Source organism: Mobula hypostoma, chromosome 9 (assembly GCF_963921235.1).
Source record: "Mobula hypostoma chromosome 9, sMobHyp1.1, whole genome shotgun sequence".
NCBI lineage: Eukaryota > Metazoa > Chordata > Chondrichthyes > Myliobatiformes > Myliobatidae > Mobula > Mobula hypostoma.
This window is the reverse complement of record NC_086105.1, coordinates 58,125,614-58,139,896: the sequence shown is the minus strand read 5'-3', so window position 1 is coordinate 58,139,896 and position 14,283 is coordinate 58,125,614.

Genomic DNA, 14,283 nt, shown 5'->3' with positions numbered 1-14,283 from the left:
AGGACACATCTAACGTGAGCTGGAGTGCAATCCACAAAACACTTTGATTACACCTTGCTAAAGACCAACAATTCCAGCAACATCAAGCGAGAGTGAGAAAAGGACCATTCACCCGCAAGTTCCTTCCTCCAGGAGCAGTGGATGAGCGGGAGAGAGAGAGAATCTCATCTCGCGCTGGTAGACATCTAAAGACATCTGTAGCCCGTTAATAGCTAAATTTCATGGTCCATATGAGATTAAATCTAAAGTACATGATGTGGATTGCGTGATAAAAATCCCAGATGGAAGAAAGCCAGCACAACTGTTTCATATAAATATGATAAAACCGTATTATGAAAGAGAAGCTGCTACTATGACTGTTGTGGTCAATAATGAGTCTAATCTTTCTAAAAACTTAATGGATGATTTGTCTGAAACTCATTTTAAACCCAACATTATTTCAGCTAAGTGACCAAATTCAAAAATTCTAGAAAATATTGATGAGAAATTACCTCATTTTCAGCCAGAGCAGAGCGAGCAGATGAAACAGTTAATTTTTAAATATAAGGATATATTTCCAGACATTCCTAGAAGAACCACTGTAGCTTCACATGCTGTAGATGTTGGAGATGCAAAACTCGTAAAACAACATCCATATCGCATGAACAGGGGAAAATGTGAACTTGCTGAACAAGAAATTAAGTATATGTTAGAGAATGATATTATTAGACCTTCTGATTTGAATGGGAGCTCACCTTGTGTCATGGTGCGTAAGCCACACAATAGCATTAGGTTTTGTACAGATTATAGGAAGGTGAATGCTATGACAAAAACTGATGCATATCCAATCCCTAGGGGGTAGATGATAGTGTAGATAAAGTTGGACAAGCTAAATTCCTTACAAAGTTTGAGTTGTTAAAAGGTATTGTTGTGTTCCATTGACGGATAGAGGTAGAGAGATTTCTGCATTTGTAACTCCATCTGGAAATCTCCATATATGAAAATAATGTTCTTCCATTTGGGATGAAGAATGCACCAGGTACTTTTCAGAGGATGATTAATAGTGTGATTCATGGATTAAAAGATACAGATGCCTATATTGATGATTTAGTTACGGGAAATAATATGTGGAAAACACATATTACTGCGGTGGAGAAATTATTTGAGAGACCTTCAAAAGCTAACTTAACTATTAACTGAGCTAAAAGTGAATTTGGACATACCACTGTGACTTACCTTGGTTATGTTGTGGGTCAAGAAAAAATAGCTCCTGTTCAAGCAAAAGTTCAGGCAATTTTAGAAGTACCCACTCCAACTAGTAAGACAACTCTCAGAAGATTCTTGGGTATGGTAGGATATTACAGAAAATTTTGTAAGAATTTTGCAAACATTGCTCTTCCATTAACTAATCTCTTGAAGAAAAGCAAAAAGTTTGTTTGGACAGAGCCTTGTCAAGAAGCATTTGATAAATTGAAAACTCTAATATGTAGTCAACCTGTGCTCAAATCTCTTGACTTTGAAAAACCATTTTCGTTAGCTGTAGATGCTAGTGATGAAGCTGCAGGAGCAGTGTTACTTCAAGGAGATGAGAATGATGAATTTGATCATGCCCATCAAAGAAATTATTCAACAATAGAAAAGGAATTATTATCTCTTGTTTTGGCTTTACAATATTTTGAAGTGTATATTAGTACTACTCATAAACCACTCACAGTTTATACCGATCCTAATCCGTTAGTGTTTTTGAGTAAAATGAAAAACAAAAATAGAAGATTATTAAATTGGAGTTTAATATTGCAAGAGTATAATATTTTGATCACTCATATTAAAGGTAAAGATAATGTGATTGCTGATTGTGTATCTAGATGTTAAATGTACATTGTAAATTTTTTATGGAGTGGTATTTTAACATTTGTAACCCTCCTACTGTATATTAATTTGTAAAGTGCTGAAAGATAATACTGTGTATATTGTGTATGTTGTGAATTGTATACCTTTGTTTTTTTTGTAAATAGTTAATTGTAAAAATTTTGTTCTTAAAAGACCAAAAATTTTTTTTGGGAGGGAAGTGTTACATATCAAATGGATATCTTGTGACTGTCTTATGACCATGATGGAAGGGGAGCAGGCATAGAGAGCAGAGCACCCCTGTGTCCATTCCCATCAACAATAAGTATACCGTTTTGGAGACTGTTGGTGGGGTGACCTACCAGGAACAAGTTGCAGTGGTCCTGTCTCTGGCACTGAGGTTGGACCCTCGACTCAGAAGGGGAGGAGGGAAGAGAGGACAGCGGTAGTGATAGGGGATTCTATAGTTGGGGGGCGGATAGGAGATTTTGTGGGGGTGATCGGGAGTCTCGGATGGTATGTTGCCTCCCTGGTGCCGGGGTCCAGGACATCTCAGATCGGGTGCAGGTTATTCTCGAGAGGCAGGGCAAGAATCCAGATGTTATGGTCCATGTAGGGACCAACGACATGGGTAGGAAGAGTGAGGGGGTCCTGCGTAGTGAGTTCAGGGAGTTAGGTGCGGAGCTGAAGGGCAGGACCTCCAGGGTAACAGTCTCAGGATTGCTACCTGTGCCACGTACGAGTGAGGCGAGGAACAGAAGGATTATACAGATCAATACATGGCTGAGAGGATGCTGCAGGAGGGAGGGCTTCAGGTTTTTAGATAATTGGGCTTTGTTCCAGGGAAGGTGGGATCTGTTCCGACGGGACCGTTTACACCTAAACTGGAGGGGTACTAGCATTCTTGCAGGAAAGTTTGCTAGTGCTGCTTGGGGGAGTTTAAACTAAATTTGCAGGGGGCAGGGATCCAGAATGTGAGAGAGGATAGCGAGATGAAGTGTAAAGGACAGGTGGGGACTACACAGTTCTGGAATATTAAGTGTGAAGTAGAGAAAGGTGAGGTGGAACGAGTGATAAGGAGGATACATATGCAGAGGGATGGTCTGACGGAGCATGGAGTTAAATGTGCAGAAAGAGTAAGTAAATTTAAGAAGGACAACAAAATTCAAGGGGCGTATAGCCCGGTGAGAGTTTGGGGCGCTGGGTTATGCACAATAGGCAGCGATTTAAAGAGAGAGAGGAGAAATGGGTTAAAAATTCTATATCTGAATGCACGAAGTGTCAGAAATAAGGCGGATGAGCTTGAAGCTCAGGTGCGAATGGGTAACTATGATGTTGTTGGGATAACGGAGACATGGCTGCAGGGGGATCAGACCTGGGAATTGAATGTACAAGGGTATATGTGCTATCGAAGGGACAGAAAGGTGGGCAGAGGGGGTGGGGTGGCCCTGTTGGTGAGGAATGAGATTCAGTCCCTTGCAAGTGGGGACATAGAATCAGGAGAAGTAGAGTCAGTGTGGATAGAACTGAGGAACAGGTAAGGGCAAAAAGACCCTAATAGGTGTTATCTACAGGCCCCCAAACAGTAGCATGGATATTGGGTGCAAGTTGAATAGGGAGTTAACAATGGCATGTAGCAAAGGAAATGTCGCAGTAGTTATGGGGGATTTCAACATGCAGGTGAACTGGGAAAATCAGGTTGGTACTGGACCCCAGGATAGGGAGTTTGTAGAGTGCCTACAGGATGCATTTTTGGAGCAGCTTGTACGAGAGCCGACCAAGGATAAGGCTATTCTGGATTTAGTGTTGTGCAATGTACAGGATTTGATAAGTGATCTTGAAGTAAAGAAGCCATTAGGAGGTAGTGACCATAATATGATAAGTTTTTATCTGCAAGTTGAGAGGGATAAGGGCAGATCAGAAGTGTCAGTATTGCGGTTGAACAAAGGAGACTACGGAGCCATGAGGGAGGAGCTGGCCAAAGTTGACTGGTCGGATATCCTAGCAGAAAAGACAGTGGAACAGCAATGCCAGGTATTCTTGGGAATAATGCACAAGGTGCAAAATCAGTTCATCCCCTGGAGAAGGAAGGATTCAAAGGGGGGAAAGTGGCCACAGTGGTTGACAAAGGAAGTCAGAGATAGCATAGCATTAAAAAAGAAGTATAACAGAGCTAAGGGGAGTGGGAAGACGGATGATTGGGAAATTATAAGGAGGAGCAACAGAACTTAACTAAAAAGGCTATACGGGGAGAAAAAATGAGGTTTGAACGCAAGCTAGATAGGAATATAAAGGAGGATAGCAAAAGTTTTTTTAGGTATGTGAAGAGAAGGAAGATAGTTAAGAACCATGTTGGGCCCTGGAAGAATGAATTGCGAGAAATTGTTATGGGAAACAGAGAAATGGCAGACGAATTTAATAAGTACTTTGGATCTGTCTTCACTCGGGAAGACACAAGCAATCTCCCAGATGTATGGATGGGCCAAGGACATAGGGTAACAGAGGAACTGAAACAGATTGACATTAGGAAGGAAACGGTGGGACTTCCGGTAGAGCTCATGGAGTGAAGTCCTGTTCTTGACTCGCTCCATTACCTCTGAGTTTTCCTTCTTATGATCAGCTATATTTTAATTAACCATTAAGGTATCGAATTTTACAATATTTTGAAATAAATTGGGCTCTTTGATAATCGGATGCGTTTAAGGTCTGCTAGGTCTAAGAATGGAAAAAACGGGAAGGACGGCAAACCTCCGGTTAGACCGAAAGGTACCGATTTTCCTCCGACTGAACCACCGGTGACTTTGAAAGCTATATCGGAGCTAATTCAAAGGGAAATTTCAACCTCTGTTACGGAGCTGATTCGTGCGGAAATTTCAATTAATTTCCAGAAAATTGCCAATTCAATCGATAAGATTCAAACATCTACTACGGAACATCAGTCGGCTATATCTGATCTTCAAAAATCTACGCAACAAAGTGAGCTCAAGATGGAGAAAATCGAAGAAACAATTAATGTAATGAAGAAGAAACTTGACTTTCTGACCTTTAAAAACTCTGACTTAGAATCCAGAATGTGACGGCAGAATCCCCGAATGATTGGGGTGTGTGAAGCTGTGGAATCTGATAACCCTATGAAGTATTTTTCTCAACTTTTAAAAGAGGCATTTCCTACTGTATTTCCTGACCAACCACCGTTATTGGATCGTGTTCACAGAGTTCCATCATACTCGCCTAAGTCAGATAAACCGCGACATGTTATATTACATTTTCATTACTTTCAAGACAAGGAGAAACTGTTTCGTTTCGTTCGATCTAAAGGTTACATTGATTTTTTGGATCTTAAGTTCCGATTCGTGGAGGATTTCAGTAAACCAATTCGGGATCAACGAGTTCGTTACAGATCTGTGATGTCGGAGCTCTACAAGATGGATTTAAAACTAGCGCTACTTTACCCTGCACGTCTAAGGATTCGTACGTCGGATGGAGCCCTCCGTTTTTTTGATTCTCCATCGGATGCCCAGAGTTATCTGGATCAATTTTCACCTTCAACATCTTAATCGTAATTTTTAACTATCTCCGTTTGATCGGAGGTTGTGAATTTGTCACTTTTAATTTTTTTTGCCTTATATGGGCAGAAAAGTTTATTTTTGATTAATTAATATGGTTGCTAAACTTTCTTTTTATCTGCGTCATTCCTTTCTTTTTCCCAGGGGATTCTGGGTGGTTATTCCCTCACCGTCATTCAACATATTTCCTTTGAGGCCTTAAATTTTGTAGTTTTTAAATCTACTTTTTGTAGGCTTTCATAACTAGTTTATGTTAATAATCTCTTTTCTTTTTTTTGTTTACTCATAGGGTCTGGGGTTTGTTGCGGTTTTTTTTATAGTTTCTGGCTTTTTCTCTGTTATATTAAGTGTTTGTTTTAATTGATTTACCTTTTTTTATTTTTTTTACTGTTTTATAATTAGCTGATCTTTTTTATATATACACTTTTTTCAGGGAGCGTATACCGGAAGTCATGGGCGTAGTTTTAGTGCTTGCTTCTTTCTTGCTGGTCTGTGTTAGATTTAGCCTTGGGCTCCTGGGGTGGGGCTTCACGTTTTAGTTTCTTTCTTCTTGGGCTATGTACACTATTGAAGTATTGGTCGCGTTCTCCTTCCCGGTATCTCTTATTTGTTCTGTTCCCTTTCCGGGTTAATGGGTCGAGCCTATCGTCAATCCTCCTTGTTGCGGTTGACTTTAGGGTTTATGGAGTCTATTATTAATTTTGTCTCCTGGAATACTAATGGTCTTAATCATCCTATTAAAAGGAAAAAAGTTTTTAAAGTGCTCCGGAGACTTAAAGCACAAATTTTATTCTTACAAGAGACCCATGTGCGGAGGGGGGACAGACTACGTTTTTTTAAATTCTGGAAGGAACAACAGTTTCATTCGAACTCCAATGCTAAGATTCGAGGCGTCTCTACCTTTATAGACTCCTCAGTTACTTTTATACAACATGATATTATTTCTGATCCGAATGGTAGATTTCTACTGGTTAGAGGTTTACTATTTAATAAAAAGGTAGTTTTGGTTAATGTTTATGCTCCTAATATGGACTGTTCGGAATTTTATAAATGATTATTTAATCAGTTCCTGAATTTGAATGAGTTTTCATTGATCTGGGGCGGAGATCTTAATACCTGTTTATCTCCAGCTTTGGACCGTTCGGCTCCTCTACGGACTTTACCTAATCAATCTGCAACTTTGATTAATTCATTCCTCGCTGATTCTGGGTCGACGGACATTTGGCGTTTTTTGCATCCTCAGGAAAAAGATTTTTCTTTTTTTTCACATGTTCACCATTCCTATTCAAGAATTGATTATTTCTTTATTGACTCTCGTCTTATTTCTTCAGTGATTAAATGTGATTATGACTCTATAACCATTTCGGATCATGCTCCACTTAAGCTTTCTATTAAAATTCAGGCCAATACACAAAATAATAGACAATGGTGTTTTAATTCGCTGTTGGTTCAGGACTTGGACTTTGTTAACTTTATGAATGAACAGATTGATTTTTTTTACAATCAACTATACAGAGGATATTTCTGTGAACATTCTTTGGGATACTTTTAAAGCTTATATTCGTGGTCAGATTATCTCGTATTCTGCTGCTTTGAGGAAGAAGCTGAAGCAGGAGGAGTTGGTAATTGTGGACAAGATTAAGGAAATTGATAAGAAATATGTTACAGCTCCCTCTGAGGAGTTATATAAACAAAGAACTGAACTTCAAATGGAACACAGTTTATTACTTTCGTCTTCGATTGTAAACCAATTAAAGAAAACAAGAAGTGAATTTTATGTACACAGTGATAAAATTGGTAAACTGCTGGCTAATCAATTGAAGTCTAATTATGCTAAATCTCAAATTAATCAGATTTATAACCAAAATGACCAACTGATACTTGATCATGCGGGGATTAATCAAACCTTCTGTGACTCTTATTCTTCCTTATATCAATCAGAGTCTCCTCGAGACTCTAAATATATGAATGATTTTTTAGATAACCTAGATTTCCCTGAAATTTCACAGGATATGTCTTCTATGCTAGATACTCCCATTACCACTGACGAGATTAAGAATGTTATTTCCTCTATGAACTTGGGGAAAGCTCCTGGCCCTGATGGGTTTACCGTAGAATTTTATAAATGTTTTGCACCTTCATTAATCCCTTGGTTCTGTAGGGTGTTTGAGGCTTCATTAAAACTTGGTAAACTTCCCGAATCTTTCAATAGAGCGTCAATTTCTCTAATATTAAAGAAGGATAAAGATCCTGCTCAATGTGCATCTTATAGACCAATATCTTTATTAAATGTTGATTCTAAAGTGTTTTCTAAGTTATTAGCAAACAGATTAGAAAAAGTACTTCCTTTTATTATTTCGGAAGACCAAACGGGTTTTATTAAAGGTCGTTACTCTTTTTATAACATTCGCACACTGTTAATTATTGTTTATACCCCCTCACAAAATGTTCCTGAATGTGTTATCTCTTTAGATGCTGAGAAAGCTTTTGATAGAGTAGAATGGCCTTACTTATTTAAGGTGCTTGAAATGTTTAATTTTAGCTCGAAATTTATATCCTGGATCAAACTGTTATATCATTCTCCTGTGGCCTCGGTCCGTACTAACTCTCTAAGCTTACTTTTTTTACCTCTTTTTCGAGGTACTCGACAAGGTTCTCCTCTTAGTCCTTTATTATTTGATATTGCATTAGAACCTCTTGCAATTGCCATTCGAGGATCTCCAAATATTACTGGGATAACTCGGGGCTTAAAGTCCCATAAAATATCACTCTATGCTGATGACCTACTTTTATATATTTCTAATCCTCAAAAATCCATCCCTGCTGTTTTAGAATTATTAGCACAATTTAGTCTCTTTTCAAGTTATAAATTACATCTTAGTAAGAGTGAACTTTTCCTGATTAATAAACCACTTCCCTTATATCATAACTTTCCATTTAAATTGATTAATAATTATTTTTCATATCTTAGGATTAAAATTACTTGTAAATACAAAGATTTATTTAAGATGAACTTTTTACCCTTAATTGACCATATTATTCAACTTTCATCTAAATGGTTTCCTTTATATTTAACTTTGATTGGTCATATTAATGCAGTTAAGATATTTTTTTGCCAAAATTTCTATATATATTTCAGGCATTACCAATCTTTGTCCCAAAATCTTTTTTTGATAAAGTTGACTCAAAAATTTCTTCATTTATTTGGCAAAATAAAAACCCGAGGCTGGGTAAAATACATTTACAGAAAGCTAAGAGAGATGGAGGTTTAGCATTACCTAACTTTAGATTCTATTATTGGGCAATTAATATTCGACATATGAAATTTTGGTTACTTGATCAGGATATACTATCTATACCTAAATGGGTAGCATTGGAATTACAATCTGTTCAGGGTTATACACTTGGCTCTATTTTAGGTTCCTCTCTTCCTTTTGATTTGAAACGCCTCAAACAGGTATCTAACCCGATAGTTAAATATACCTTACGTATTTGGTTTCAATTCAGAAAATTTTTTGATCTTAACCAATTTGGGCTAGCGATTCCTATTTTAGGTAATATATTTTTTCCTCCCTCTTTTATGGATCGTGCTTTTCAAATTTGGAAGACTAAGGGTATTTCACGGTTTTTGGATTTATTTTTAGATGGTTCCCTTATGTCTTTTGAACAATTATCTAATAAATATAATTTATCAAGAATACATTTTTTTAGATATCTACAAGTTAGAAATTTCCTAAGTACTATACTTTCTTCTTTTCCTATGCTTCCTCCTACATACATTTTAGATACTATAATTAACCTTAATCCATGTCAGAAAGGTGCATCGGCTATGATTTATAATATTATTATGAAACTTAGGAAAGCTCCATTTGATAAGATTAGGGTAGATTGGGAACAGGAATTGGGGTCTATCATTTCCGTGGATGACTGGGGGCAGATTTTACAATTAGTCAATACTTCCTCTATATGTGCTAAACATTCCCTAATTCAATTTAAAGTTGTTCATAGAGCACATATGTCCAAAGATAAATTAGCTCGCTTTTATTCTCATATTAATCCTTTTTGTGATAGATGTCCGGGGCAGATAGCCTCTTTAACTCATATGTTTTGGTCTTGTCCTACTCTGGAAACTTTTTGGAGAGACATTTTTAATATTATCTCCAAGGTATTGAATATAGATATCTCTCCTCACCCTATTACTGCTATCTTTGGACTACCTAAAATTTCCTGTAATCTCTCTCCTTCAGCCCGTAGAATGATTGCATTTCTTACTTTAATGGCGAAAAGATGTATCTTACAACATTGGAAAGAGCTTAATGCTCCAACTACCTTCTTTTGGTTTTCTCAGACGATATTATGCTTGAATTTGGAGAAAATTAGAAGCAATCTTTATGATTCTTCACTTAAATTTGAACAGACCTGGAGATCTTTTATTCAATATTTTCATTTAATGTAATTTTTTTCCTCTTTTTTTACTTCATATTTATATACCCTTCTTGTTTTTTTTACTGTTTTTAATGGAGGTCGGGATTGAGGACGTGATTTTAAGTTTTTTTTAACTCTGCTTGGTTCCAAGTTAGCCCATTGCTTTGCTTTGCTTTTAGTTAGTTGCACGGTGGTTTTTTGGGGTTTTTTGTTTCTCTTTTTCTCTATTGATATATATATATATATATAAATTTGTATACTATTACGTTACCTTAGTATGTTATGTTTAAATTACATTGTTTGTATCACGTTTTTTGTATTACTATCTCCTGTAATTTTATTATATTCTAACAGTGTATTAGTGCTTATATGGCTTACCTTTTTGTATACTTATTCAATAAAAAGATTTAAAAAGAAAGGAAGGAAACGGTGATGAGTAGACTGATGGGACTGAAGGCTAACAAATCCCCAGGTCCAGCTGGTCTGCATCCTAAGGTACTAAAGGAGGTGGCTCTGGAAATTGCGGATGCATTGGTGATCATTTTCCAATGTTCCTTAGATTCAGGATCAGTTCCTGAGGATTGGCGAATGGCCAATGTTATCCCACTTTTTAAGAAAGGAGGGAGGGAGAAAACAGAGAACTATCGCCCTGTTAGCCTAGCATCAGTAGTGGGGAAGATGCTAGAGTCCATTATTAAAGATGAAATAGCGGCATATCTTGATAGCAGTAATAGGATTGGGCCGAGCCAGCATGGATTTACCAAGGGCAAATCATGCTTGACTAATCTATTGGAGTTTTTCGAGGACGTAACCAGGAAGATAGACATGGGAGATCCAGTGGATGTGGTGTACCTTGACTTTCAGAAGGCATTTGATAAGGTACCACATAGGAGATTGATGGGTAAAATCAGAGCTCATGGCATGGGGGGCGGATATTGACATGGATAGAAAACTGGTTGGCAGATAGAAAGCAAAGGGTAGCAGTGAATGGGTGTTTCTCGGAATGGCAGGTGGTGACTAGTGGGGTGCCACAGGGCTCGGTATTGGGACCACAGCTGTTTACGATTTACGTCAATGATTCAGAGGAAGGCATTGTGAATAACATCAACAAGTTTGCTGATGATACTAAGCTGGGTGGCAGAGTGCCATGTGTTGAGGATGTTGGGAGAATTCAAGGTGACTTGGATAGGCTGAGTAAGTGGGCAGAAACTTGGCAGATGGCATTTAATGTGAATAAGTGTGAGGTTATTCACTTTGGGAGCAAGAACAGGAAGGCAGATTATTATCTGAACGGTGTGGAGTTAGGTAAGGGAGAAATACAAAGAGATCTAGGAGTACTTGTTCAGCAGTCTCTGAAGGTGAATGAGCAAGTGCAGCAGGCAGTGAAGAAGGCTAATGGAATGTTGGCCTTTATTACAAAGGGAATTGAGTACACGAGCAAGGAAATCCTTTTGCATTTGTACGGGGCCCTGGTGAGACCACACCTGGAGTATTGTGTGCAGTTTTGGTCTCCAGGGTTAAGGAAGGACATCCCGGCTGTGCAGGAGGTGCAGCCTAGGTTCACTAGGTTAATTCCTGGAATGTCTGGACTGTCTTATGCAGAGAGGTTAGGGACACTGGGCTTATACACGCTGGAATTAAGGAGATTGAGGGGGGATCTGATTGAGACATATAAGATTATTAAGGGATTGGACAAGATAGAGGCAGGAAATATGTTCCAGATGCTGGGAGAGTCCAGTACCAGAGGGCATGGTTTAAGAACAAGGGGTAGGTCATTTAGGACAGAGTTGAGGAGGAACTTCTTCTCCCAGAGAGTTGTGGAGGTGTGGAACGTGCTGCCTCAGAAGGCAGTGGAGGGCAATTCTCTGGATACTTTCAAGAAGGAGCTAGTAAGGTATCTTATGGATAGGGGAATCAAGGGTTTTGGGGACAAGGCAGGAACCGGGTATTAATAGTAGATGATCAGCCACGATTTCAGAATGGCGGTGCAGGCTCGAAGGGCTGAATGGTCTTCTTCTGCACCTATTGTCTGTTGTCTATTGATGTAATGGTTTTTTTTTGTTGGAGGTCACCTAATGTAATTTTCGCGCCGATGTGAAGTCACATGATGACCTTTTCTCAACTGGTATATAAAAGGGAGACCCCAGTGACACAGTTTACTTTTCCAGCTGGAACGTTAGCCAGAGACTCCGCTCCGTTGCGTTTTTTTTAGTGACGCAGCTTCATTTTTAAAACAGGGTTTTACGTTCTATTGTAAGGTACAACAGTTTTGAACTGGCAGTTTACCCATTTCTGCCAGATTTGTTTATTTACCTTTTCAGTAGTATTGGAGAGGGAAGACTTTATCGAACTACAGGATCTGAAGGATTAAGAGAATTTGGTATCGTTCGGCAGTTTAATAAAGGATCAACCTTATTGAGTCATCGTTGAAAAAGTAGCAACATGCATCGAAGATAACTCCAGCTAAAGAGCAAGGTCGTTCATGCAGGATTTGCTGGCCAGAAGAAAGGTCAGTTGCTTTTAAGCCGTCTATTTCCTTCGTTGTGAATCGTTTGGACAGAAGCAGCAGGAGCGTCGCGTCTATGAAGAAATTCTTCTCCAGAGAAGTCTCTCCTAATTGACTGTATAAATCTCTTGGACTTTCAAATTTACCATTTTAAGAACTGTGTTTGACTTTACCGCTTTAAGAACTTTTTTCATTTATTGCTTTAAGAACTACTACTGAGTGACGGTTTGTTGAATGGCCGCGTAGCGGTCAATTTCCGGTTAAGGTTTTCGTTTGTTTTCTTATATTGTTTATCAGTGTTTAATAAATGTTTGGTTGTCTTTATATAACCTGACTCAATTGATATTCATTGTTGCCGGTTACGTAACAAATGATTTTAAGTGACAGGGTTTTTGAGCTATTGCAAAAGTTGGGAGTGATCAGGAATAGTCATTGTAACTTTACCAAAGAAACAAATTAGTGCGAGAAGGCATTAATTCTGGCTAAAAGTCTGTGACCAGCGGTGTACATTAACAATCAGTGGGATTACGGTCAATACCAATACGGGAAGGGAAGTGCCAGACAAATAATCCAGACAATGGTGCACTTAGGGAGGGTAAATGAAAGGGAAACAGTATTCAGTAAATTTCTTCAGCATGAAGGAAAAATAAGGAAGCAGGAGAGGTGTGTCAACTGCAGATGACAGACGGCAACAAAGGTACCAGAAGGACAGAGCTCACTGGATATAGTAACCTCATCTCATTCTTATGTATAAAATGAACGCTTTGTAAACAGTGTGTTAGATGGGAATGGAGCAGGTCATGAATGGAGCTGTTCATCCTAGTCATGAGCAGGTCACGATGCTTTTCTTTGCCAACAATACAATAGATGCCCTTCTGAAGCAGGTGGGAAGTTGAAATGCATGTTAAGAAATGGCGAGCTTGCTAAAAGAGGATTCTGCTTTAGTGAATGTAAGATAAATGGACTGGAAAAGCCCGATAGTGTGGGATACATAAAGGCTCATCAAACTTTACAGAAGTAGCTGTACACCACATGACATAATGTAACTGACATCAGAGTACATAAAACGTGGCCTTGATAGCCCACGGTAAAGAGGTAAAGATAAATCTCACCTCTTAGCCACCATATACTTTCTTCCAATTGCCTTAAAATTGTGCCACCTTGTATTATTTATTGCCACTCTGGGGGGGAAAATCTCTGACTATCCATTTGATCGATGCCTCTTATTATCTTGTGCACCTCTATCGAAACACCTCTGGAACTACTCTCCAAAGAGAGAAGCCGTAGCTCAATCAACTTTTCCTTGTATGTTATGTTGTGTAATGTCATGGTAAATCTCTGTGCACTCTCTAAAGCTTCCACATCCTTCTAAAATGAGGAGATCAAGAATGTACACAATACTCCAATTGTGCTCTAACCAGGGTTTTATTTGGTTACGTCGTGGCCCATGAGCTTAATTCCCCAACTGATGAAGGCCAACACACCAAACACTTTTTGAAAACCCCTTCAACTTACAAGGCAACATTACGGGATCTATGGATATGGTCTACAAGATCCCTCAGTTCCTCCAAACAACCAGGAACCCTGTCATGAACCCTACAGACTGCCTTCATATCCAACCTTCCAAAGTGAAATATTTCACACATTTCCGGTTTGACCTCCATCTACCATTTCCCTGCTAGCTATATCCCCTTTCCAATTAGCTAAGTCTCCAGGACCGGATGCATATACAGTGGAATTTTATAAGACATTTACTGATACACTTATACCTCATTTATGTCAAATTTTCACTGATTCTATAACCTTTGGGACTCTCCCGAAAACTTTTTATGAAGCTTCAATCTCCTTAATTCCTAAAAAAAGATAAAGATTTATCTGAATGCACTTCTTGTAGACCAGTTTCTCTATTGAATGTGGATTTCAAAATTCTTTCTAAGGTCTTAGCAAATAGACGTGAAA